The sequence below is a fragment of the Mixophyes fleayi genome, chromosome 1, assembly GCF_038048845.1.
Source record: "Mixophyes fleayi isolate aMixFle1 chromosome 1, aMixFle1.hap1, whole genome shotgun sequence".
NCBI lineage: Eukaryota > Metazoa > Chordata > Amphibia > Anura > Limnodynastidae > Mixophyes > Mixophyes fleayi.
The window spans coordinates 127753951-127777552 of record NC_134402.1 but is presented as its reverse complement, the minus strand read 5'-3'; the positions used below and the strand labels follow the sequence as shown (position 1 = coordinate 127777552).

The 23602-nt window shown below is 39.8% G+C and overlaps 1 protein-coding gene across 1 annotated transcript in view; it reads left to right on the top strand.

The window, feature by feature from the left end:
• The window catches only part of SYNPO2 (synaptopodin 2), a 249757-nt gene that overhangs the window by 116553 nt on the left and 109602 nt on the right, over nucleotides 1-23602 (top strand). The gene's annotated exons all lie outside the window — the stretch shown is intronic.

The window sequence follows — 23602 nt, the reverse complement described above, 5'->3', positions numbered from 1 at the left end:
CAATGTATCGGTAATGATTAGATTGTCTGCTATGATGACCTAAATACCTGATGAAGGAGATAATGTGTGGGGTCACTGTTCACTCTCTCTGGATGTGCTGCAGCCTCCCAGCCGTTCAATCACTGGTCTCTCGCTCGTGGCTCTCACTACTCAGCTGACCTTCTGTGAACACAAATCAGCTGACCCTCGTGCTCTCGCCGGCGGTAGCCTTCGACAGGAGCCTCCGGCAAAGTTTCCAAATGTGAACATCTATTGCAAACTTGTGCAGCCGAAGATTTTCAACTGCTGTGATAGACAGCGATAGGAAATCTTCACAATGCAAAATGATAAATAGACAGTTTAGTGACAGACAGCATTACATTATAATACACACTTTTTCATGAAGAACACTGAAGTGATGATTATAAACAATGACATCAGAACTTTGTTTTTGCATATATTAACATCACTTTTGTATTATAAATCATAAAACACATTGGTCAACCCTCTATTGAAAGGGTAGGTGGGTTTATGTAATAATAAAATGCTTGCTAATATACAAAATAATTATTTCTCCTAGTGATAAGAGCAGACGACTGTAAGTTGTTTATGGAATAACCTTTACAGGCATTGATGCTTCCTTGGCTTTGTACACAGCAGATGTAGTTCATATACCACAGGTGATGTGTATCTTTTGTAGGCTAATTGTTTCCATCAAGAACATTAGGAAAGGTTTATCCTTACAGTGCAGAATGAGGCTTACAATACCCATTTACTATAAACAAAAATGATGTATTGCAACAAAAAATGTAGACATAAACCACATGCCCATTTCATGCACCGTTCTCACAATACTGCTTGCTGTTTCCAATCTAAAGAAGCCTGCATATATCTAAACCTAATATATATGTTTCATTATGCAAACATCAGTTTCCAACCTTATATGGAAATATTCTGTTACTGCTAGAAACAAAATGCTTAATTGATTTAGGTGCCGCACTGTGTATTCTGTACAGGTTTGCTGAAGCCTCTTGAGCTGGATCTTCGAACATCCTTTGACATATATATATATGTATTAGCAGGGTCACCCGGCGTTGCGTGGGTCTGGTTTGTAATGTGTAGCAGTTTTTGTATATTAGCAAATCATTTGGTAAATAGACCAAAACTGCTATTTAGCAAATAAGATTTGTTACTTTGTCGCGTTGTCATTATGTCGTATTGTGGTGAGGTTGTCTTCCAGCTGTCAAACAATCGTTTACAACCCAAAAATTATGTTTTCAATATCTGTCGCTTTGTCGCATTGTCATGTTGACGCTATGTGGTCTCATAGCTTACTTTTTCAATACTAAATAACTCTGTAAGATTCAGCAACTGTGGAAGATATCCACCATCAAACAGATAAACAAACATCTTCTTTTATCTATCTATTTATATATTTACCTATATATAGAGAGCTATATCTATATATAGCTAAACATATTATATAAATATATATATATATATATATAAATATATATATGTATATATATATATATATATATATATATATATATATATATATATATATACATACATACAAGTTAACCCGTGCATGACACTCATGCATTCTAGTCAAATCAAGCTACTTAAGGTCTTAAAAATGGAAGTAAACTGACTTGACTATTCTAATTTTTTTGTCATATAATGTCAGTATACCAAATTTCAGGTCAATTGGATGAGCCCTTTCTGAGAAAATATTTTTTTTACACACACACACACACACACTAACGCACGCCTCTACACATGTGTGTTCATGAGGTAAAATTACCTCACGAAAATGAGTTTGAGCCCTACCAAATTTCAGCCCTTTTTGAATTTTTTTTCCCACACACACTAAGAATTTAGTAGGTCAGTGTATAACTCTGCCCAGCAGGTGGCGCTGCAACTTGTTTTTTTTTTTCCACACACAGACGCCACTAAGCATTTATATATTAGATATAGACAGTACCTCAGCTGCTTTTTTAGGACAGCGGAACAGACATATGGACTTCAAAAGTCCTGTTAGAAAATATGGTTCGGTCACCAAGGAAAAGATACCGACAAGACACAGAGGAAAGAGAGCAAAAAAGAGATCACAGAAAGAGATAACATCTGCGAATACCCCTACACAAGGAATTTTTAATTTATCAGACAAAGTTTTATCAGTTGATGAATTAAAACTTTTATCTAAAGGTTTGTCGTTCACTCCAACTTGTTTACCTAATGGGTTTGATCTTTTTATTGATATCAGTAAATACATTAGAAAGTTAACTTTAAAAATACATTTTTTGAAAGCAGATAAAACTTTAGGTGATAAGATACTGGCAATGCCGAGTGATTCAGTGTGCAAAACGGGTTTGAGAAAACAATCTACAATTTATCCAGTCGAATCAAGAGGGACATATATTGACATGTTTGGAGAATTGGTCAAAAGAGACCTTAAGATGTTAGCCACTAATAAAATAGGAATAAAATCTAACCTAACAAGAAATGAAAAGATAGCTTTGGAATCCCTTATCAGTAACGAGGAAATAATAATCAAACCAGCGCATAAGGGAGGTGGCCTGGTGACTTTAAATAAAAGAGATTATATTGATGAAACATTAAGATTGGTGAATGACCTTGAAAATTATAAGAAATTAACAACGGACCCAACAAATGTATTTTTTCAAGAATTAGAAGAATTACTCTTAAAGGGGTTAAAAAATGATTGTATTAATAACAGTGAATTTGATTATATCTTGAACAAACATCCTAGGATTGCTACTCTCTATCATTTACCAAAGATACATAAACGATTAGTCAACCCTCCGGGATGCCCTATAAGTCTCGGGTGTTGACTCTTTAACGGCACATTTGTCTGAATTTATAGATCTTCAGTTAAAGAAATATGTATCTGGTTTAAAGTCCTATGTGAAAGATTCTACTCAGGTATTACAAATTGTGGGAGATGTGGAATGGCAAACAAATTATTTTTGGTGTACTATTGATGTACAGTCTTTGTACACCGCCATTCCACACTCTAAAGGTATACAGGCAATTAAAGAATGTTTGAGTAATGATGAAAAACTAAACACTACTCTATGCAATTTTTTTGTAGAATGTACTAAATATATATTGGAACACAATTTTTTCATTTTCTTGAATCAATTTTATCATCAGGTACGAGGGACTGCGATGGGCAGTGCTACATGAAAAGCAGTCAGTATTTAACTTATGTGCAAAACAGAATGCTAATCTGCACCCCTTGCATTGTAACATGGTTTTGTCCAGGAGACTGAAATAAGAAGTTTCTTCAGTTAAGATCCTTAATGAATCAGGCCCCTAGTTCTTTCTAGAAAGTACCTAGTTCTTTCTAGAAAGTATATCTATTAAGAATGGATAAGTACCCAGAATACAAGCAGCACATCCAACATGACGGGTGATCAATTATTTTTTCGGGGTAAAATAAAACTAGAAATAGTTATCTGTCTTGATTTGCACAAAGACTATGATTCTTTTATATGACATTAACTTTTTATGTGAATGGGCACTGGAACACTCTTTTTTATCTCATAAGTCTGACAATTTTCCTTATTAATTTATTCTTAAGCCCCAAGCTTATTTACCTTTCTTTATGATTATCTTTATAATTACATCTAGTGGTCATTTATATAATAATACATTTAGCTTTATAAGTACAATGATAAGTAAATTATTAACATGTGTTACAGCTAATTATTGCCACATTTGTTTATTCTTGTAGTTTAATAATATTTTCTATAATTGAAAACACATTTTTACCTAAATAAGCAGTGTTTCCGTTGATTACCTACAGTATACTGTGTTCAGGATTGTGAATCTCTGATGTATTTGGAATTAAATACATTACATCAAAACAGTACTATCCACATAACAATGTTAGCAAATGGGCATTTGTATTTAAAGAAAAACTTTTCACAACATTTTTGTATTGGGTGGCATGCACTATGTTAATATGGAATACAGTGTTTTACTTATTGGGGTGCACTATTTTCCTGATATGCTTGGGGAAAGCAACATTGAAACAGACCAGCGGAAGTACTATTAGAGCAGAACAGAACTGGACCATTAAGACTTCAAGTAAGTAAGAAGATTCGGTAAACAGCTCGACCCAAATAAGTAAAACGCTGGATTGTATATTACCATAGTAAATTCAATTCAATTTAACTACAATAAGTTTGGGTTTGGGTGGGGTTCTTCTTTAATTATAAAACTACTATATTTGCATTTTTGCCATTTTTACCATACTTAAACAAATGTGATTGGGGAAATCAAAGTTGGTTTTTAAAATTAAGTGAAAAATGTAGGGAATTAAATTGGAAACCTCTAAATGTTTTTTCGCTACCTTAAAAATCCACAATTGTATGGCTTAATTTATGATTTTTATATACTGAAGGCCTGACTCATTAAGGAATGTAAATCCCGAAACTTGCCATATTTTGAGTAAAATTGCTTGGCGCATTCATGTGCATGCCATTCATCTTCTAATGCAATGGACACTTCCAACAGCCTATGATTTCAAGAGCAGAATGGGGGAGGGAAGGGGCTTATTCTTGTAGTCAATGTACAGTAACCATTGAAAACATCATGATAAATGTATTCTTGTAATATAAAAAAAAATTAAAACCTTTTTTTAAAAGTATTTTATTAAAGTTTACATTATTAAGATTTGTTAATGTATTTTATAATTACTTTTTAATATGTGCGTTGTGATAAATACATATGCATTGTGTGTATCCGACAGAGTATTCTGTGTGTCTGCATACAGCAAATGGGAGAGTAGTAAGTGGCAGGTATATAAGTCCTGAATTTCTCTCATTTGTGTTTTAAAAAAGCCCAGAGAGGTTGTTTGTGTTTGGGGAAAAGATTTCCAGAGAGTGTGTTCGGCTGTAGGAAGTGACGGTATAAGGGTCCCTGGGGTATGAATGGATAGAGAAGGGTGGGCTTCGTTCTTAAGGTCCATTTTGGATTTTCCAACCAGCTAGTAAGTTGCTATTTCCTAGCACCAGATGAGGTGCTTCTAAAAATCTGCTAGGCAGTTCATTCACGCTCTTAATACCTTGGGAGGAGGTCAGATGGCTCATGAAAGATATTGCCATATGTGTATTTGAATATTTTGTATACCTGCATGTAATTTCCGTTTGATTTTGGAAAAAAAATGCAAATTGTGATTACTTCGCGTCCCTTAATGAATCAGGCTTGAATATTGTTTTCCCAACTCTCTTCTTTTACATGTATTATGATTATTATTGTTATTATTATTATCTTTTATTTATAAGGCGCCACAAAGGGTCCGCAACGGTGCACATGACATATACAGAAAGCAGGGATCCATTACAGATAACATGATACATGAAGAACAAACTACAAAGACCAGACATACTGAATGAATAAAAATACAGGTAACACAGTAATGTAGATCAAATTATATGCGGGATAGTGAGTGAGAGTAATGGTAGTAATCAGTGAGACGTAGGCCTGAGCTCAAGAAACCAGGGCTAGGGGAGCAGGCCAAGAGGTACTGAGGGTGATAGAATATTAGAAGGAGAACATAAGAACAGTAGTTGGTTGAGGCTAGGTGCACTATGGATCTATGTATTCATAATAGTATTAAACCATCCCCTTAAAACCTAACTTTTATTGGGTAAGATTAAAAACGAAATATAGGTTGATCTCACTCTATTAGTTTAAAATAAAAGTTTAAAACATGGGTGGCACTGAGTGTTCTATACCTATATGTTCTGATCCCAAAGAACATATGGTAAGGAGACAATATAGATATAGATAATATGCAGATATGGTACTCAAGAACAGTGGTCCGTAATCTGCCACTGATACAAATATAATCAGGGTACCATATAACCAAGAGGTACAGAAACTTTTACATTTTCTGTACCTCTTGGTTATATGGTACCCTGATTATATTTGTATCAGTGGCAGATTACGGACCACTGTTCTTGAGTACCATATCCAGTGCTTTTTTTCCCATTGAACGCTGGAAACGGCGTTCCGGCACCTTTTTTTTTTTAACTTTTTTTTTTCTTTGCGGTGCTGCTACAGTGCAGCACCGCATCTGTGTGTGTGTGTGTGTGTGTGTCCTGCTTCCGTCGGCCGGAAGCAGGGCAGCGGGAGGAGCAGCGATCGAACTAAGAAGAGTGAAAAGAAGTATGCAAAGAAGGTAAGTAATACTGACTACAGAAAGCGGGAAGGGGCGAAAGTAGAAGAGGGCTACAGAAAAACAAAGGGCGAGCAGAAAGAAGGCTACAGAATAGAGGGGGAGCAGAAAGAAGGCTACAGAATAGAGGGAGCAGAAAGAAGGCTACAGAATAGAGGGAGCAGAAAGAAGGCAACAGAATAGAGGGGGAGCAGAAAGAAGGATACAGAATAAAGGGCGAGCAGAAAGAAGGCTACAGAATAAAGGGGGAGCAGAAAGAGGGCTACAGAATAGAGGGGGAGCAGAAAGAAGGCTACAGAATAGAGGGGGAGCAGAAAGAAGGCTACGGAATAGAGGGGGAGCAGAAAGAAGGCTACAGAATAGAGGGGGAGCAGAAAGAGGGCTACAGAATAGAGGGGGAGCAGAAAGAGGGCTACAGAATAGAGGGGGAGCAGAAAGAAGGCTACAGAATAAAGGGGGAGCAGAAAGAAGGCTACAGAATAAAGGGGGAGCAGAAAGAAGGCTACAGAATAGAGGGGGAGCAGAAAGAAGGCTACAGAATAGAGGGGGAGCAGAAAGAAGGCTACAGAATAAAGGGGGAGCAGAAAGAAGGCTACAGAATAAAGGGGAGCAGAAAGAAGGCTACAGAATAGAGGGGGAGCAGAAAGAAGGCTACAGAATAAAGGGGGAGCAGAAAAAAGGCTAAAGAATAAAGGGAGAGCAGAAAGAAGGCTACAGAATAGAGGGGGAGCAGAAAGAAGGCTACAGAATAAAGGGGGAGCAGAAAGAAGGCTACAGAATAGAGGGGGAGCAAAAAGAAGGCTACAGAATAAAGGGGGAGCAGAAAGAGGGCTACAGAATAGAGGGGGAGCAGAAAGAAGGCTACAGAATAGAGGTGGAGCAGAAAGAAGGCTACAGAATAAAGGGGGAGCAGAAAGAAGGCTACAGAATAGAGGGGGAGCAGAAAGAAGGCTACAGAATAAAGGGGGAGCAGAAAGAGGGCTACAGAATAGAGGGGGAGTAGAAAGAAGGCTACAGAATAGAGGGGGAGCAGAAAGAAGGCTACAGAATAGAGGGGGATCAGAAAGAAGGCTACAGAATAAAAGGGGAGCAGAAAGAGGGCTACAGAATAAAGGGGGAGCAGAAAGAGGGCTACAGAATAAAGGGGGAGCAGAAAGAGGGCAACAGAATAAAGAAGGGGAGCAGAAAGAGGGCTACAGAAAAAGGAGGGAGGTGGAAAGAGAGGGCCACAAAAAAACCAGGGTGCAGAATAGGGGTGAGAATAGCTAGCGGCCATATGTGAAAAAAGTTGGTAGGCAGCCGCAGCAGGGGACATGTCAGTGTGTAACAGGTGAGTGATGTCCAGTTGTTATGTTTGTTTTATTAAATTAACATATGGGGCCTCCCCTCTAGATATCCTGCGTTTACTCCATCAGTCATCTGGACTGCAGCCTTGCCAGCCAACCAGGAGGAGGTAGGAGTTATTATTTTTATTTTACAATTGTCAAGTGTGTGAGGGGCAAGGAAGGGAGTAAATTTATGTGTGTGTATATATATATATATATATATATATATATATATATATATATAATTTTTTATTTTTTTTCATAAAAGATCAATAAGACGTGAGTTCCGGCACCTTTTTTTTTACAAAAAAAGCACTGACCATATCTGCATATTATCTATACCTATAGTGTCTCCTTACCATATGTTCTTTGGGATCAGAACATATAGGTATAGAACACTCAGTGCTCCCAGTTTTAAACTTTTATTTTAAACTAATAGAGTGATATCAACCTATATTTCGTTTTTAATCTTACCCAATAAAAGTTAGGTTTTAAGGGGATGGTTTAATACTATTATGAATACATAGATCCATAGTGCACCTAGCCTCAACCAACTACTGTTCTTTCTCTCCAATTACTAAGTTATTTTAGTTTTAGGTTGCACCCCAGTCATAGGACAATATTTATGTGTATTTGATCAGAGAAGGGAATTAAATTACCCTAAGAGATATAATTATTTGATACTGGGATATGGCTCTAGAGTTGGTGCGGTAGTAAAACCTTTTCTCTATATAAGGAGAACATAAGGTAAGAGGACCCTGCTTGTGACAGCTAATATCCTAAAGGAAAGGAGGAGACACAAATAGGGTGGTACCGACTGGGGGAGTGGGGGAGAATGCCGGGACAAGGGAGTTAGGAGAAAGGCTCATATGCTTGAATAAAGAAATGAGTCTTAAGGGCATGCTTGAAGCCTTTGAGAGTAAAGGCTAACCTGATGGAGCATGGGAGATCATTTCACAGCTGAGGAGCAGCTCGGACAAAGTTCTGGAGGCGGGAGTGGGAAGATGTGTTCAGTAAAGTAGTGTAGCGGCGGTCATTGGCAGAGCGGAAGGGGTGGCGAGGAGTTTAGGTAGAGTTGAGATTGGAGATGTGGGGGTGGGGAGGATTGAGAGCTTTGAATGTGAAGCTTTGAAATTACATGTAATTTGCAAATATCGGTTATTCCATACTTTTTAGGTGTGCAAAATCAACAATATATTTTTCTGAAGAGTTATGAAATAATACCATCCCGAGATATTTTTATTTGTTAATTATTTATCTATTCATTTTTTTTTAATTCTTTATTTTGAATGGTCAAACAGGAAAAGGTATATATAATACGAAGTCAAAAGTTTACAAAGTATACATAGAAGGGTGTTAACATTGTAATGTAGTCTAAAGAAAAAGGTTTTTTTTTTGACAACATGAGAGATACATTGACCAAATTTTCCTTTTATACTTTTGTATAAATGTAAGATACAGGAATGGAAAAAGTAGAATGGAAGGGGGAGGGGTGAAGGAGAATTAGGAGGGAAGGGAAAGGGAAGACCACAAAGGTTGATGCATGAGTGTAATCGGAAAGGAGGTGAGATTATGAATGTTAGAGGGCCAGGGGATGATGGGACGGGGACCGAATCCTGCCCGCCGCACATGGGTCACAACGGAGTCATTAAGGGCCAGAGGGGAACGAGCGTGCTGCGAACTGCCAAGGAGCCCACACTTGGTTGAAAGCGTAACCTCTATCATGTAAATAGTACGTAATTTCTTCCATGGCTGCTACGTGCCAGATTTGCTTTTTAAGGGCAGAGAGAGATGGAGAAGAGGTACGTTTCCAATTAAGGGCTATAAGGGATTTAGCGGCTGTGAGGATATATGCAATTAGTTTTCTAGAAAATTTATCAAGGTCAGGGGGGGGATAACATAGGAGGAAGATCCAGGGGTCTTTCGCCACGGGAGCCTCAAATAGAGTGTTGATAAAGCCATGGATCGCGTCCCAGAAGGGGGTGATAACTGGGCAAGTCCACCAGATGTGTAGCATTGATCCCCTGTGGCCACAGCTCCGCCAGCAGTCGGGTGACGAGGAGGGGAACATTGCGTGGAGACGGGTAGGGGTATAATACCAGCGATAATAGATTTTATAGGATGTCTCTTTTAGTTTAGTCGATATGGAGCTCTTAGCTATCCCCAGTCTCATGTCCTCCCAGGCCTCCTCATCTGGGGGGGGGCCCAAGTCCCTCTCCCAGTCAGCTTCATGTGAGAGTTGTGGATGGATAGTGGATTCAAGAAAGATATTATAAAGTTGTGATATCATACCCCTATCTATAGGGTGAAGTTTGCAAAGATTTTCGAATGGGGTAAGGGGACGTAGTAGAAATTTGGGTGGTAGGGAACGTAAAAAGTGGGTAATTTGGAAGAACTCGAAAGGGTTAAGCACTCGAGCTGGGGGGGGAGGTTGGAGTTCTGCTAGCGGAAGCCACTGGCCTTGTTTAGAGAAATCTGATGGAAATTTGAGCCCAGCTTGAGTCCAATGGCGGTGTCGTATCTTGGAGAGGCCAGGAGGAAATATAGGGTTAAACCAAATGGGAGTCAGAGGGGAAAGGGCAGATGTGAGTTTCAGTTTGAAGGAGTGAGAATCCCAAATCTTGATATCAAATTTAGTGGTAGGAAGTAATTTGGATGGAGGAGGACGGTGTATAGGGGATAGACCCCATAATGAGGTGAAATCAGGGAGAGCTAAATGTGCCGCCTCTAGGTCAAGCCATGAGGTGGAACCTGAGGGGGCGTATGAAGCAACAATTTGTGAGAAATGGGAAGCCAGATAATATAACTTAATATCAGGTAGTCCCCTGCCTCCACTAGAGATGGGTTTTTTGAGAATGTTGAGCGAGACCCTTGGGGGCCTGTGATTCCAAATAAAACGTGTCAGAGCTTTCTGGATATTGGATAGGAGGATGGCAGGGACAGCAACTGGTAGAGTTTGGAAGAGATATAACCATTTGGGTATGATATTCATTTTAACTGCTATGATCCTACCCAGCCATGAGATGATGAGACGGTTCCAGGATGCCAAATCGGATTGTGTTTTGGAAAATAGAGGTGGGAAGTTTTCCTGATAGAGGAGGTCATAACGAGATGTAAGATAGATTCCCAAATATTTTATTTTCCTGGTCTGCCATTTGAATTTGAAAAAGGACCGTAACAGTTCGGCCTCCTGAGGGGGGACATGAAGCAGCATGGCCTCTGATTTTGTATAGTTTATTTTGTAATTCGATATCTCACTGTAGGTCTGGAGAATCTTAAAGAGGTTGGGGAGGGAGATGGTCGGTTGAGAAAGTGATAGCAGGACATCGTCCGCAAAAAGTGAAACCTTAGAGTTGATGTCCCCCACCTGCACGCCCGAAACGTTAGGATTAGATCGAATTTGGGAGGCCAATGGTTCAATTACTAGAGCGAAAATAAGGGGAGAGAGGGGGCAACCTTGTCTCGTACCGTTTTGGATGGATAACGAATTTGAAGGTGTGCCGTTGATCAGGACTTTAGCCGAGGGCAAGGAATACAGTGCCAGGACGCCGGTGAGAAAATCACCAGTGAAGCCAAAGGCCTCGAGAGCTGCTCTCATAAAACCCCAGGAGATCCTATCAAATGCTTTTTCAGCATCCAGAGAGAGAAGAATAGTGGGGGATCTCCTGGTGTTTGCAATGTGGATGACATCAATGGCTCTCCTGGTGTTATCTCTCGCCTGGCGCCCCGGAATGAAACCCACCTGGTCATAGTGGATCAATGATGGGAGAAATTCATTCAGGCGATTTGCCAGAATTTTAGCGTATATCTTCAGGTCCAGGTTGAGGAGGGAAATGGGTCTGTAGCTGGCGCAGTGGAGTGGGTCCTTTCCATCTTTTGGGATGACTACAATTCTGGCCTCGAGCATTTCAGGTGGGAAGGGGGTCCCTTGAAGGGCACCATTGTACAGAGAGTGCAGGTGGGGAGCAAGCAAGCCCAAAAATTTCTTGTAATAGGATGCTGTAAAGCCATCGGGGCCTGGGGATTTGCCACTTTTTTGTGACTTAATAGCGAGTTGGATTTCCTCTATTGAGATTTCTTCATTAAGCTGTTGAAGGGCTTGAGGGGATAGCTTAGGGAGTTTAGATGCAGCAAGGAAGTCTGAGATCAGTGTTGCGTTGGAGTGTTGTGAGGAGGGGGGTGGGCCTGTGAGGTTATAGAGGGCGGAATAGTATTGTTGGAAAGCCTCTCTAATAGCGGTGGGGTCGTGGTGAAGTTGGTTGTTGGAATCCCGGATTGCTATAATGTTTTTGTGGGTCCTGGCTGAGCGAAGCCGTGCCGCTAGGATTTTGTCCGCCTTGTCTCCCTTTTCATAAAAGGATTGACGGAGCCATTTAAGGCGTTTGGCTACTTGTTTGGAAAAAAGGAGATCAAGTTGGGCCTTGGTCTCGCGGAGGGCTAGTAAAGTGGCAGGGTCTGGAGTGGTTTTGTGTTGGTTTCTAGGGATTGAATCTATTCATTTTTTAATACACAACAAGAGCAGTGCCGATGATCATCTCCATCAGCACAGAGAAAGCAGCCGCAGCAGATATTCCTCATACTGTACTCCTTCCTCAGCATAGTACATAAGGAGTGGTAAAATACCCTTGCTGTATTATGCCTACGCCAAGCCTTCCCCTGTTGCACCTCTTTAAGTGTAGAGAGGCATAAGGGGGAGATACATCTCAGTCTGAGAGCAGACTGAGACTGCTGCATGACCCCGGTGATGCATAAGTCAGCTGCCTTCTCAGGCAATGGATAATGCAGGAAGGAGCTGGGGGCTGCAGTTGAAGCCCTGGGGCTGCCTGTTGCCCATCTTGGTCTAAGTATGTGCAAATGGCTTCAGTTGGATAAAATCGAGTGGGGGGGAGAGGGTAATTTATATTTATATTTTACCAGTACTGTAGTGAGGTTAACATGGAACAAAGTATTTTACTTTAATTTCTGATTATATCTCTGAACACATACATTCGTTCATTTCCATCAAATGCTAAACTTAAAAAAAACTAATTACACATATTAAACATCTATATATTATATAATAGAAGATAAATGATGGTAGCAATGTTTATTGCTTTACAAATACCAAAAAGACAAATAAAACACAAATCTAAGATATAATAAAATAAGAAACAAAAATGATATGTGCTCTGCCAATGAGGAAGTAAGCTTCCTTAGCCTAAGAAAAGACTACCCTCATAAATCCTAGAATAAACTCAGTGTCTGAGACTGCTTATATTTGAACATTATGGTTTATGGATCATTATCACTGAATAGTATTTGAACTTCCTCCAATGTATTGTTCCAACCACTTGATCTTGTCAAACACCTGTAAATTTTCATTAGCGAGTTCCAGTACCACTTTAAACTTTGCTAAGAGGCTCCCTCTGAGTTATTATAATATCATACTCAATGCAGCAACAATGGTGACTTTGGGGTAATTTTATCAAGCTGTGGGTTTCAAATAGTGAAGTTGTTGCCTTTAGCAACTAATCAGATTCTAGCTATCATTTATTTAGTACATTCTACAAAATGACAGCAACAATCTGATTGGTTGCTATAGGCAACATCTCCACTTTTTCAAACCCGCTGTTTTATAAATTTACCTCTTAGTGACATAACCCTTCACCTTGGCATCTTTTTATTTATCTATACAAAATGCTTATTACATATTATATCACAGTGCTTTTTACATTGATTTTTTTTAAATATATAACATTAACGTTTTCAGATCACTAAAGAGGAACACTTCAGGTTTGCGTGTGTTCCAAATATATAAATTGGTAAACCTACCCCTCTCTGCAGACATCTGAACACAAATAACAAAAGCACACACACAAGACACATAGTAAGAACCAAACTGACACTGTAGGATGCTAAATAGTGTAGAATCAATTGATTTCCCAAGGCTAGCTGTAAAACAGTTTTCAATGTCCAGCCCTGGATCGTCAAAAATAAAAAGTCTCTACAACTAAGTAGGGCAGTGCAGCAAGCACACTAGTGTATGAAAGGATTGCCACTAAATGTAGCAGCAAACTGTTGCATTGTAATGTATATATTATGGGTAACTCGTGCACTTACTACGTAATAGTGTACAATATATAGACGGAGTGTAATGATTTGAAGACACTAAGGCAAATTGGAAGGCAAAACAAAGTAATTATGTCATTTCTTTGCATCAAAGATAAATCCAAAGGGACATGAAAGACCAGTCAGAGCATTTTATTTACTATTTTAGCAGAGACTGAATATTTAACCATGCAATATAATTACAGACTACATATTGTAGTGTCAACTTTGTATTCAATTTATTGAGACTGGTTCCAAGTTTCCACATGTAGTAATTTTGAATGACCTAACTGGCATGAAATATGATGTTAAATACTGATATATAAAGGCTGATTGGGCATATTTTCTGCACATATTATTAACAGAACCAAAATGGAACTTCTAATCAATGCTAATTCAAAACAGAAAATAATTCTAAGGAAATGCAAAAAAAAATAAGTTAGAAATACACTTTATAATAATGCTCCCATTTATCTCCAGATGATTGCTAATTGAATCATTTTCATATGCAGAATATATAATGCAGTCTTTTTACTCACATCATCTGCTCTTAATATTTCTAGTTATCTTAATCTGTCAGTGAAACACATATATAGTTTTCTTGTTTAAAAATGAATATGTACAATGTAGCATACAGATGGTTATGATTTTCTGTAGATGTTTAGATTAGTACTGTACACCAGTTATGTGATACTTGAATAAATCTCCAGTCATGTATAAAATATGCTATGTTGATCAATTATTTTTAAATATTGTATTTGTTTAATACTCTTTACATACAGAGAGATTAATCAAGCCAAGATTAAACATTTTCAGTGAAACTGGAGTGCTTTATGGTGACAGAACTAAATATGTTATGATAGGTCACATAAGTTACTTGACATAGGTACAAGAGCTGATCACAAAACATTGGCACTAAATTGGTTTAGAAAGTATTTTTCAAAAATAATGAAATATACGTTATTATTGGAAGAAAACAATTTAAAAAATAAATAGATAAAAAAAAGTTACTGCCAAGGTTTCAAAAGCAACAAGCAGGTCAACTATACCCTTATTTGTTAATTCCCAATAGTTTGTTTATTGTTCACCCCAGAAATAAATTTAGCACTATAATATAACAACATTACTCTACTCTGAATGGATGACGCCTCATTTGCACTGGAGAGTACTTTTACCCCACCCCCTAGCATGCATTTTGGTGCTGCTGCCTGCCCCCCTTCCACATGCAGTTGCAACACTTGAAGGAGATGTCATCCACGGGCATGGCTGTAATTATGACAGTTCCAATGGGGCAGAGACTGATGTGAATGGTTCAATAGTCTATGGAAAGTGCTGTCTAATACGGTGGCACTTTACAAATAAGCGATAATAATAATCTGATTGAATGCCACAGCCGCTATTGAATGCACACACAGCAGGTCTAGGTATGAGGTCAGGAGGTTTTCAGTGCTACATGCAAGGTGGCATACTAACAGTTACTCTTATACCTCTATGTGGGCATATAGATCATTACTATATCCATCTTCATACACAAGGCAATACTGATGCACCTGAAAATGTTTCAAATTTGTGGACATACTAGCAAAACCTATAATGGATTAAACACTTTAAGTTGTTTCCGTGAATGGCAAAGAATCCTGGGAGTCTCTGTTGCATTTTCAAGATTGATTCAAATAAAAAATTTTTTTAGAAAATTTAGCAATAGTATAAATATTTTACAATATTATTGCTCTACTCTAACAGTAGTCCTTACTCAGTGATTATATGTTTTTAGTTATAATGAAAGGGATAGATTATTCCGTTGACATGGCAGTAACTCTTAAATAAAATTTCACATTACATATTGCTGGATAAATGCTTAAAACACTCAAACTTGTTAAGGGACACCTCCATTGTGAACTAGAAGCATTGGTTATACATGGGGCTGTGTCACAATAAACATTGCGTAAGGGAAATTAAGGGGGTTGTGGTTATGCAAATTAGTGGGTGTGCTTACCACATGTGTAACGCATAATCATTCAAATAATACAAATAATAATCGTTTTGCATTTTCATTTCAGGTAACAAAGTACATACTAATAGTTTGTTATTATTATTATTATTATTATTATTATTATCTTTTATTTATGAGGCGCCACAAAGGGTCCGCACTGCCATACAATAAATACAAACTCAGCTGAGAAAAGGTGCACAAGGCAAAGAGGTAATGGAGAGTTCTAGCACTAAGATAAAATAGAAAGGGAAGAAGGGAGGTGCGGAGTGTACTAAAGGAGGCTGAACCTGTGCCCGGTAGTGTGAGCATCACTAACAGATCTGGGAAGTGATGGAGATGTGAAGTCAAAGGAGTAGAGGAGAGACAGGAGGTCATGAGGTGGAGAAAAGAGGCTGGGAAGCTAAAGGTAGACAGGAGGAAGAGGACATAAGGATAGAGGTACCTGCTCAAGGGATCTTAGAGTCTAAACGGAAGGAGGAGACTGACAGGAGACACAGAGTGGAAAGAAAGGGTGAGGGAATAAGAAATCTGGGGGGAGTGATGAACAAGAGGAAGTAGGAGGAAGAATGAGGGTGAGGTATATTATACTATGGTTAGTGAAGAAGGATCGTGAAGTGAGATTAAAGTAGGGCAGGGTTAGTCAGAGGATGTGTAGTCTAGCCTGAACAGATGGGTTTTAAGGGAGTTTTTGATGTTTGTCAGGCTAGGAGAATGTCTGATAAAACGGGGGAGAAATCTTGATTATGTGAGTGAGAGGTGGTGACCAGATGGGACGTGAGGCGGCGGTCATTGTTAGACCGTAGAAGGCGAAAAGGAGTATAAATGGAGAGGAGGAAGGTGCAGTGGAGTTAGAGAGGGATTTATAAGTGATGGTGAGGAGTTTGTAATGGAGGGGGATCCAGTGTAGAGCTTGAAAGAAGGAAAGGCAGATGAAGACCGATGGGAGTGGAAGATAAATTGGACTGCAGCGTTGAGTATGGACTGAAGAGGAGAGAGACAGGATGCGTGAGAGGCCAGTAAGGAGGAGGTTGCAATAATCAAAGCAGAAATGATCAGAGAGTGGATGAGATTTTTGGTGACATCAGTGGAGAGGAAGGGTCTGGAGAGGAGGGGAGGGGAGGAGTCACTAGAGGGAGACAAGATAATAAGTTAAGATTTAGCCATGCTGAATTTAAGGGAATGTTGGGACATCCAGGAAGAAATGGCAGAGAGGTAGCAGGTCAACTTATTGAGGGGTAAAGGGAAGAGGACAGGAGAAGAGAGAAAGATTTGGGTGTCATCAGCACAGAGGTGGTATTGGAGGCCAAATGAGCTGATAAGATCATCCAGTGAAGAGGTGTATAAAGAAAAGGGCAGAGGTGTGCAGCAGGAGAAGGTTAACGACTGTATTGATTGCTGTAGATAGGTCCAAGACGATAAGAAGAGAGTAGCGGCCTTTAGATTTGTCAGATAATAGGTCATTAGTGACTTTGGCTAGGGCAGACTCAGTGGAGTAGAGGGGGCAGAAACCAGATTGGAGAGAATCGAGGAGGGAGTTGTCAGAGAGGTAGTTAGTGAGAGGGCTGTAGATTAGCTGTTCAAGTAATTTAGAGGAGAAAGGGAGCAGAGAGATAGGACGGTAACTGGACATACTGGAGAAATCAAGATTAGGGTTTTTTTTATTTTTTATATTCTTTTATTTTCAATGGTCAGTAAAGAATATACAGAAAGCAGAACAATAATAGTGTGTTACATACATAGACAGAGACCAAAATAGCAGCTGTGATATATTGAATTTGAGAATAACATTAAACCAGAAGTGACCAGATTTACGGTTTGGAGAGCGGCATTAAGAGTAGACAGTAGGAACAAGAGGGATTGTATGGGAACCGTGAATGTAAGCAGTGTAAATATTCAGAGGGCAATCAGGGTATAAAGAGCAGAGAGCAATGGGAAGGGTGCCCTGTCAGGAGAGGCTATGGTCATCACACATGGGTGAGGCTGGGGTAAGCAGTAGGTTGAGAGGGAAAGGCGTGTTCTGCGCTTAGCCATGAAGCCCATACTTGGTTGAAGACATAGCCTCTATCATGGAGGTATTATGTAATCTCCATGGCAGCAAAGTTCAAAATCTGCTTTTTGAGGGCAGAAAGAGACGAGGGTGAGGTGTTTTTCCAATTTAGGGCTATGAGTGGTTTGGCAGATGTCTAGATGTGGGCAGTTAATTTTTTTGAAGAATTTGTCCAGGTCTTGCAGAGGGTAGCACAGAAGGAATACCCAGGGATCTGTCAAGACAGGAGCTTCAAGTAGGGTGTGTCAGAAACTATGGACTAAGACCCAGAAGGAGGTGATTGTCGGGCAAGTCCACCAAATATAAAGCATAGTACCCCTGTGACCACAGCCCCGCCAGCAGTAGGGCGATGAAGAGGTTAATATTCTATGGAGTCTGGTGGGGGTGTAATACTAGCGGTAATACATTTTGAAGGAGGTTTTTTTTGAGTTTAACTGATATAGAGCTTTTAGCTATCCCCAGTCTCATGTCCTCCCAAGCCTCAACATCTGGGGTAGGACAAAGATCCTTTGCTCAGTCGTCCTCATAAAGATTTGGAGAGGGAAGGGAAGATGTGAGAAGGATACTATATATTTGAGATATCACGCCCTTGTCCAAAGGGTGTCGTCTACAAAGAGTTTCATAGGGGGTGAGGTCCCTTAGGACATAAGTTGGTGGTAGGGATCGTAAAAAATTGCTAATTTGGAAGAATTCAAAGGGGCTGAAGATTTGGGACGGGGATTGGTGTTAGAGATCCGCTAACGGGAGCCAGTGACCCTGCTTGGAGAAATCCACTGGAAATTTGAAACCTGCACAGGTCCAGTTATGGTGCTTCGTAGCGGAAGATCCAGGAGGGAACACAGGGTTGTGCTAAATGTGGGTTAAGGGGGATATCGCAGAGAAGAGTTTTAACTTGAAAGAGTTGGAATCCCAGAGCATGGTATCAATTTTGATGGAGGAGAGCAGTTTAGCAGAGGGGAGACGATGAGTAGGTGACAAGCCCTATAAAGAAGAGAGATCGGGCAGGGTTAAGTAGGCCGACTCTATGTCAAGCCATGAGATGGATCGGGGAAGCCTCTGCCGTCTCCAGGGATTGATCGTTTCAGGATATAGGCTGAGATTCTTGGGGGTCTATGACTCCAGCTAAAACGATGAGGGCCTTTTGGATGTTGGCGAGGAAGAAAGTGGGGACAGCCACCAGTAAAGTTTGTAAAAGGTATAGCCATTTGGGGAGACTATTCATTTTGGCAGCACGTTTACTTTAAAGCAGTGTTTCTCAACTCCAGTCCTCAGAACCCCCTAGCAGTACATGTTTTCCATATCTCCTTGCTGGAGCAAAGGTGTATTCATTACTGACTGACACAGTGTAGCAGTTGGTATAATTATTTCACTGGTCTCCTGGCAATCCTGCACTGTTAGTGGGTCCTGAGGACTGGAGTTGAGAAACACTGCTTTAAAGGACAGGGCCCTAAGACCCATGTGCTATGGGAGAGAGGTAGACAGAAAGGGAGCGTAGCATGGGAGAGCGAGGCAGGGGGTCTGAGTTGATCTGAGTTGGTAAGCGGGGGGGGCTCTTGAGGCTCGTGGGGAGGGAAAACAATGCCTTTAAAGCCATTACTGCTTTATATTTTCACTGCAAACTCGCCGAATAGCGGCAAGTTGAGTAAATCAGCAGTTAATACATTTCCCCCAGATATTATAACTAAACAATCTTTTTTCCATCTGCCAAAGTTGTCCTCTGCATCAATAGTACTACTGAGATTTATAGATGTATTACTCTGCTTATTACAGTGGATTGGCAACTTGTAGAAGTTGTAGCTGACTTAATTCTGGCCTGTGATTTTCCACTGTTTGAGAAGATTGTCCAGGACCAGTTGGGTACTTCAGTGTCCACACTTCCTACATTAGGAACTCCCTTCCAAAATTCTGTACTTGCACCAAAGAGAGAGATGAGAGTACAGACAGAGATTTGGCTTCTCACTGTTACCTATGAGACATCACTAATGACTATAAGATATATTTCATTTTGTTGCACTCTGAGTCTGAACAGAGTTTCTATTTTTAAACATGCAAATATGGAATGATTGTATAGTTATTACATCTGAGCAGGTCTCTTTGACTGGCTAAGAGAATTGTTGATTAATCCACTTTGTCATATTGATACTTATTCAATACCACATTCGTATGAGTTTATTTGTTTAGCACTACTTAGTTGTAATTTGCTGTCAATTTCTATTTACTTGAGACATCAGACATGCCAGGGATCAATCATTTGTAAGTCTCAATAAACAACATAAAAGACTGTAATAAAAGTTTTACTGCATAGTCACCAAAATCTGTTTAAGCTTAAAAAGAAATGAAGATTTGAACTGCAAAGAGAACATGTTCATGTCTTAATCTCTTAAAATGAGTTTAGCTGAAAACAATTTTGCTTTCATCTACTCTGTTGATCATAAAGATAAACACTGCATTCACTTGTCAGGCTTCAGAGGAGTCAGTCACTGTGAGAGCCCACAGTACAGTAAGTTGCATGACAGGCAAACAAAAAAATGCTCTACACAACTTCCAAGACCAACACTGGAAGTCTTATCTTATCTTACTGTCATTTATTCTCATATTCCTATTCCAGCAACCAATAAACAGCTAGGTTCAGAGCATTCAATTAAACAGCATTATGGGTACTAAACGCTTAGGGGTAAATTTATCAAGCTGTGAGTTTGAAAAAGTGAAGATGTTGCCTATAACAACCAATCAGATTCTAGCTGTCATTTTGTAGAATGGACTAAATAAATGATAACTAGAATGTGATAGGTTGCTATAGACAACATCTCCAGTTTTTCAAACCCGCAGCTTGATTAATTTACCCCTTGGCGGTCTCACCACAGTGCTCTGTTTTTGGTGCAGACCAGCATCATATGTAAGAATTATTTCTCACATGCAACTTAGGCCTGGTCCAAAACAAAGCACAGGAGACCTCCATCACCTCTGATGTGGGGAAGTATTTTGTTGCACAGAGGAGGGGTTGCAGTGTTGCATATACTGCATGGTACTGATAAATCTCATTACCAAGTGTGCCCATTGTAGATATGCCCCTACTCCTCCTGACACTCCCCCTGGTGAACAGTCATGCAAAACATTAGAGAGTAGACACATATAGAGGAAAGAGTGGAAGAACACCCCTCTTTCCTTCATATTTACCTTAGTACACATATACATTGTATTTATGTTGTTCAACAGGTGCTATCGTCACCTAGTCTCCTAATAGGTAAATCGCGCTGGAAGATGATAGTTGTACAGTTGTACTTGTACAGTGTGTCATTTTTTAATTGCTCTAAAACATTTTAGCCACATGGTTAAAGAGCCAAGTGACCTGTCCAAACTGGCCATCTACATGTGTAACCAAAGTTAACTGTCTGTTGCTCAATGCTTAGGGAAAGCTACAGGTACAGCCCATTTGTGGTCAGCCTTAGAGTTTCTAGATCACTCTTCCTTATCCTCCCCACCCCCATTATTCATCAACCCCTTCATTATCCAACTTCATCATAATGAGTATGTAATGTAGTACAGGCATTATCCTATCAAGAAACTGGCTTTATTATATTTATTTGATTGTCTGTCTTAATCCAAACAATGCCATTGTTTACATTGAGGCAGAAACATTCTGAATAACAGCAGCTATGAAGGTCAAGATGTGGAAAATATTTATGTATTGCGTGGACAAGTGGTAGAGACATGAATCACCGTGTGTGGTCCTTGGGTGCATAGGTAATGTACCTAATGTACCTCTTCATAGGTAATGTACCTCTTCACTCACATTTTCTTATCTTCCCTGGCTAACTCATGGGTGTAGCATAAGTGACCAGTGGGTACCCCCACATGCGGATTTTACAACATCTGTAAAGTGTAGACATGTGTGGTGGTGCAGTGCATACGTGTTGCGGTAAGCTGGGCAGTAGACCATCCCTATATTGCAAATCTCTATTTACATGCCTACTACACTCCTGGACCATACATGGGTAGCTGATAATAAGGTAACTATATACTTCTCCCTTTCTCCTCCTGCACAGTTCTAGGTGGTTGGCAGCTTTTACTTACAGAAAATATCTTTACTCCTCCTGCACAGTACTTAAAGGGATGACATGGTTATGATAGTAGGACAGTCATGTTTAAAGTCGTGCCTCACTGCACATCCATTCTCTCTCAGCCTTACTCATCCCTCCTATGCTGAGGTGACACGTTTGGGCTCTGACACTTAATTGCTAGTGTTCTATTAGCCCCCGTCATATACACAATGCTGCCTCTGTTGCCAGCAGGATGTCTCTGGGTCACTCACTCAGATGCTGTGTGTCTATTATCCAGCCTCATTCTGAGTTAATTTCTCCCTCAGATCTGTTGTCACTCCTATTCTCTCTGTCATGCTGTACTTTGGCCGTCGTGGCAGCAGACCACGGACCAGCTCCTCACATTGCCAGAGGATCCCAGGAAATTCTCTCCTACATCTGTGTACCTGGCTGTCATCTTCTCACCACACAAGTTCTGCTCAGCTCATACCAGCCTTATGTTGCTAAGCAACCGTTCCTGGCGTGTCTCCTATGGGTGCTAGTGCTGAGTCATGTGAATAACAATGCTAGATGGGGCGTTATATGTGTACAATAAGTGATCTAGTCCGAGTTGGATTGGAAATTCAATGGTAAAAAATATTCTGAAAGTAACTTCATGTAGTGGGTGTGAACAAATTGTCAGCAGGCAGGGTCAAATCAACAAAGTGATCTGCTGATGTGGGGGCCATCATGCAGCTGATTGTGGGAGTAACTAACATGTAAAGGGTTTAGCAATTACTTTATTCTCCAAACACTTCCTCTTCAAACACAATGGCAACTCTGTGCTCAACATGGGTGCATGTGGTTCCCCCCTGAAGCAGACCAGCATGAAGAGGGACATATCTCCCTGCAGGCAAGACTAAAGGCTAGATTTACTAAGCTGCGGGTTTGAAAAAGTGGGGATGTTGCCTATGGCAACCAATCAGATTCTAGCTTTCATTTATTTAGTACCTTCTACAAAATTAAAGCTAGAATCTGATTGGTTGCCATAGGCAACATCCCCACTTTTTCAAACCCGCAGCTTAGTAAATCTAGCCCTAAGTCTTGAGTGCACGAGACAGTCCCACTACAATTGAGAAAGTTGGCAGTCACTCTCCAACCTGTTCTTACAGCTTTCACTACCTGCTGGTGTCTTATGCTCAGTTGCTGTTGGGCCTTCTTAGGAATAGTGATAAATACTATTCACCTCCTGGAAAGTCAAGCAACTAATAAACATTCTAGGTCCCCCAACCAGCTCTAGCATTAAATCAATAGGCATCACAATTATCAAACAGACCCATTTTCCTTAGTCACCCCCAATATTACATTACTACTAACACCCGATTACATCAATAATTAACCCCATCATTACATGATTAGCACCCCTACTACATCAAAAATACCATCAGACATATGCACACACACTACATTAACCAGCAACATCCTTCCACGTTACTGCAATCACTGTGTTTCATTACACAGAATATGTAAAGTTGCCATCTGTCCCTAATGTCAGTGGAATCTTTTGTCCATGAAAAAGTCCTTATTTTTTTATATTTATCAATTGTCCACTTCAAGTTCTCTTATTCTATTTACTCCATGCAATTTTAACTATTCTTACAATCTGACCTACACATATTAATATGTATTAAATAGGGATATTTCAAATTTGGCTAGATTTACTATACATGTCACAATGGCGATTGTAGTGTAGGAAGGTCCACTAGACAGGATTGTATGTGATGTGCTTCAATGGACTGGCTAAGCAGCAAAGTTCCCTGGAAATTATTTTAAAATGTTGCCAATGTTTGTAATACAAAACATCCTAAAATTAGAACAGTTTTTTTTTCCCCAGCTTCTTCATTTATAATATCCATTGGGAATGTATGTCAAGCTCAT